The following is a 4730-nucleotide window of genomic DNA, read 5'->3' on the forward strand; positions in this document are numbered from 1 at the left end:
TTACAGACGATTCACTTGCATGCTTACCACTGCTTAGTAAATAGGGCTCAGAATCTCAGCCAATGACGGTCTCCCTTAGACGGATTCCAGTCAAATAAACCCAGGTGTTCCCCTCTGCATTCAAATGAATGGGGCTCAAATATTCCGTAGCACTGGGTAGCTACTCCGCAAATGAATGGGGCTCAAATATTCCCTAGCACTGGGAAGCTACTCCGCAACATATTGAATAAGTGCCTAAATGTGAAATCAGAACACATTTTACGCAACATATATTTAAGCGCTGCTGGACTCAGTAAATATGCATCCTATATTGTCACGTTTATGATAATACGCATTAAACATAACCGTTTGGTTTTTTTTTAGCACGTTGCTGCATAAGATCTGAAGCCAATGTTAGAAGACTCGTAGCATTGTGCAACGGCTGGCAGCGTCGTTGACTTTCTGGTGTCACAATCATTAAAAAAAATAAAGCCGCCGAGTGCATGGCGGAAACATACACTTTGGCACCAGAATGGAGCCTGTGTTTTCCCCGGGAGTGGGTGGCAGAAGCAAGACGGAGCTTGGAAAGCAGCAGCAGCCCCGGCAGCTGTTGTAATGACAAATCAGACCAGCTCATCCCCCCCTGGTCTGAAATCAAAAAGCACAGGGCCTGCAGTGACCAAACCCAGCGTCTCATCTATTATTCACTGCGACAGACACAATGTAATCAGGATGCTGCGGAATACAAGTACTATTTCATCTCTACCAATAGCCACAAAATAAAAAAATTAAAATGAAGTCAGTTAGAGACTATCGGCTATAAAAGCAGCTGCCTTTGATCCCTGCAAAAACAAACCACTCCCCCCTCTGGGATCTAGGATCTATCCCTGTCACAATGTGTAATCATTAATCCTTTTGCTGCTAAGCGGCAGTGGGGGGGTGGGGGGGGGGAGAGCTGATTTAAATATTGCAGCCCCTCCAGCACTGAAATGGTTAATGCTTATATATTTCTCCCCCCCAGACAAAAAAACTGGGTTAGACCCTTTCACAGCCAAGATGCCTAGCATACATTATAGGCAGCCGAAGGGTTAAAGGATTACACAGAGCACAGAGCTCTCTTGAATAGCAGGCGCATTCCCCAGCCCTGGCAGGTCTCACTGGTGCAGTACGACCAGGTGCTGGCTGGAGGCTGCAGGCCAAGCAATGGATGATCAGCTGTTTCCTGTCCCCTGGGTAATCCCATTCGCTCTATTCCCACCTACCTGTTCTGGGCACCTTCTCCTGCACAGCACAGACCGTCTCAGCCTGGGTACCCGCAGGGGGGATTGGAGCAGGGGGGAGGAAGGCTGAATTCTGCGCTCTGAACCGATGCAGATCTGGGAAGTGCAACAGAGGGCAGTTAATAATATGCACAAGATACTGTACACACCTTCTCCTCTGCTGCTTGCTCTGACACCCTTCTCCGCCTGCACTTGCACGACAGGTTTCATGACATCATCAGCCAAACCACCCTCCCCCTCCAGCAGAAAACCCAGGATAGGTGACATTCTTCCGTGATAGAGATTATACACGCCATCTGCTGGACCATCGTGTAATGCTGTCACACTACCTGAATTTTATACAAATCAAATCACATTGAGCCTTGTTTTATTATTATTTGGGTAGACTTCTTTTCATAACATTACTACAGCATGTAATTCTTCTTCTCTGCATCTTACTGCTGGTTATTAAATGAGATTTACATTACAAACCACATGGGGGAGGAGGGGGGAGGAAGAAAAATAATATTCGTGCTATTTAAACTTTTTATATAAACGTATTTGGAATTAATTTATTGGGTATTAACCCATTTGCTGCCAGAGGCCAGCTCCACTTGTGACCTTGAGAAAGTCGCTTTTATCTCCTGTGTCTCAGGCATTACAAATTAGATTGTAAGCTCTACAGGGCAGACATTGTGCCTGAAAAATGCCATGTACAACGCTGCAAGTCCTATATAAGACAAATATATATTTAAAAAATAACTGTAAGGCCAAGGCCATGGTGCAGGCGTGCGACGGAGCGCACAGCGTTGTGCGCGCCTGCTGGAGAGGTGGGAGGGGGAGACGCGACGGAGAGGCGTGATGTCACATGAGCGGTTCGCCCTCATTGGCTGAACCGCTCACGCGACCTGGCCGTCCCACGGCAAAAGCAAATTATTTTGGCTGGCCGGGAATCGCGCACGCGTCTGCCCTTCATTGTGCGCTCTACGGCTTGCCTTGTAGAGGTACGGCCTTTTGCTCAGGCTGCGCCCGCGTTCACAGGGAGTATGGACACGGCCTAAGGCCTCGTCCAGGGTGACGCGGACCTATCACACACATTGCTACAATGTGTTTGTCCAACGTGCCCGTGAGCGCACGGCGCTCCGCTGCTTGGCGAGACAAATCAATTTGATTTGCCGCTCGCTGGCGCGTCACGTGAGCAGTTCTCTCAATGAGGGCGCACCAGCTCCGTGACGTGACGTCATGGTCATTGAAAATGGGACTGCACATAATGACTCTGTGCCTCTGCAGAGTAACCAGCTAACCTAATAATATCTACGTCTTCCCGGTCCCACACTGGTCCCAGTTTTGCATTAAAACATCCTTATTGGGTACATAAGCACCAAACGACGTTTGAGTGGTGTCCGGATACTAAAGTATTCCAGGAATGCATTGCTGATGCACTCTCATTAGAGAACAAAGTGGATAATATAGGTCTCCTCCTGGTGTAAGTACTGCACGTTTTATAAATAATGGACAACGTACTTTTTCATCGACACTCTGTATTCTTGAGCCACCTGGACATTTTAGGCCGGGATTATAGAGTCCGCTTGCTTGCGAGAGCGCGCATAGCAGCAGCGCGTCCCTAGCACAAGCGATCTGTAAAATCTTCCTAGCGATGGGGGGACGTGGTGGGGTGCGCGGCTGTGACGTCACACGGCTGGTTTGCCCTCGTTTGTTGAACGGCAGCCATGACGTGGCCATCGCTCCGCCACGCCAAAAGACAAAACTCTTGTCTTTTGAAAACGCGGTCCCGCCAACGCGCTCCGTTGTGTGCGCGCACGCGCGCGCGTGAGCACTAAGGGCGGCCTCATAGGGAGTTTGCAATTTGTTCTTGCCACGCGCCAGCATCAACGGATGGATTGTAAGATCAGCCTTATTCCCCCATTCTGTGTCATTGAATTTTTTTAATGCAAACTTTGGTTATCATATTTTTGTCTAGAACTCAGATGGTTAAAAGACCTGTGTGTGAGTTTATTCAATTATAGTGTTACTGCTCATTGTTCGGCTGTAACCAGGACACGTCAACCTATCTTCATAGCATTATAACTTAGTTTGTGGGTATTCCATTGTATTATGTTTTGAAATAAAGCAACATTCCAAGAAGAGACCATTCCAATCCACAAACTAGTTGTTCTTTATTGGTTGTAATTTAGGTTTGACTTGTTGTCGATATTGCTAAAGTGAATAGACAAAGTTGCTTTTACAGCTAATTGTCGCTGCTCTTTCCCGGTAAAACAGAAGGACAATTTATTAACATGCTTTTGATTTTGAACAAGGGGGTTAGGCCTGAAATGGCAGAGCAATGCTTTTCAGCTCCCCCAGAAAACATTACACAACTTTTGTAGAAAGAACGAAGAAAGTGTTGTATGTTTCATGGGACACAAATACCCCTTCTTTAAATGGGTTCAGTGCATTGAATATCTTCTGAAACATGTTCCTTTTCATTTTGAAGGATTGAAGCAGGGGGCCTCCAGAGATGAACCTCATTAATTTCAGCTCCAGTGATTCCCTGCTTCCAGAGATACTTACCTCCAAACGGGGTGCCGGTATCTCCAAGTTTAAAGCTTACGTGGGCCAATAGGAAGCTGCATTGGATTACGTCACGGCTTCCTATTGGCCTGCCGGATGGGGAAGCTTTGAAACGCTGCCATTACACGAACCCGAGCCAGAGAGGCAACCAGCACCCTGTACGGTGGTGTCTCTCCATAAGCAGGGGTCCCCGGAGATTAAAATAATGGGGTTCATCTCCTGCTTCAAGCCTATATCAATTACAAATACAAAAACGTCTAGCTTGGATTATAGCTTTAACATATCCTTGACAACATATTCAAGGCAAGGGAAATGTTCATTCACTAATGATTCTGTAACTTTGTTTCCATTTATATGGAGTTATGGAAATCTGCCATGTTTCAGAATAACTGATTGGCAGTAGGACACTAGGTTGTATTGTATCCTTTAGTGAACATAAATAATTGGGTAATTGTAACAGGGACATATCACTGTTTAAATAAAGCAGCCTCAGAGTTCTGAGAATCCAGCAGAGAGTTAATTGCAGCCACTCAATTAACTAGTCTCCACCTGGACGAATGAGAGCTCTGTAAAAAGCCTCATGTGAGAGACAGGACCGAGATTTTCCTTAGCTCACATTTGGGCTGACAGAAGGAGCGCAGAGAAGCCTGCGCTCAGATCAAGACACCCAGAGACCTATATTTCCTGGACACAGAGGACCCAGGAACCTGCCAGAGACTGACATGGAGGGCTACCTGCTTAAGGTACTTCCTGAGTCTTTGGGGTGATAGGCTGGTAATGGGAATATCCCTCCAGTCCTGCAGATAGGGTCTGGGGAAGTAAATTAGCCCTTACACAGGGATAGGGGTTTGTTATTTTGGTGTTTTTGTATGTTTTGCCTGCATAAAGGAACAGGCTCAATAAAGCCAAGATATAATTTCA

General features: G+C 46.5%; 1 protein-coding gene across 6 annotated transcripts in view; it reads right to left on the reverse strand.

The window, feature by feature from the left end:
- CEP170B (centrosomal protein 170B) overlaps positions 1-1527 on the reverse strand; it is a 51517-nt gene extending 49990 nt beyond the window's left edge. For 3 of the 6 annotated variants that reach the window (XM_075614931.1, XM_075614926.1, XM_075614927.1), the window contains exon 1: positions 1242-1471. The gene's annotated coding sequence lies outside the window, so the exon portion shown is untranslated. Of the gene's footprint in view, positions 1-1241 lie in introns of all 6 variants that reach the window. The other 3 variants (XM_075614928.1, XM_075614932.1, XM_075614929.1) reach the window with 3 other exon arrangements.
- Between the last annotated feature and the right edge of the window lie 3203 nt (positions 1528-4730).

This window comes from Ascaphus truei, chromosome 9 (assembly GCF_040206685.1).
Source record: "Ascaphus truei isolate aAscTru1 chromosome 9, aAscTru1.hap1, whole genome shotgun sequence".
Classification (NCBI taxonomy): domain Eukaryota; kingdom Metazoa; phylum Chordata; class Amphibia; order Anura; family Ascaphidae; genus Ascaphus; species Ascaphus truei.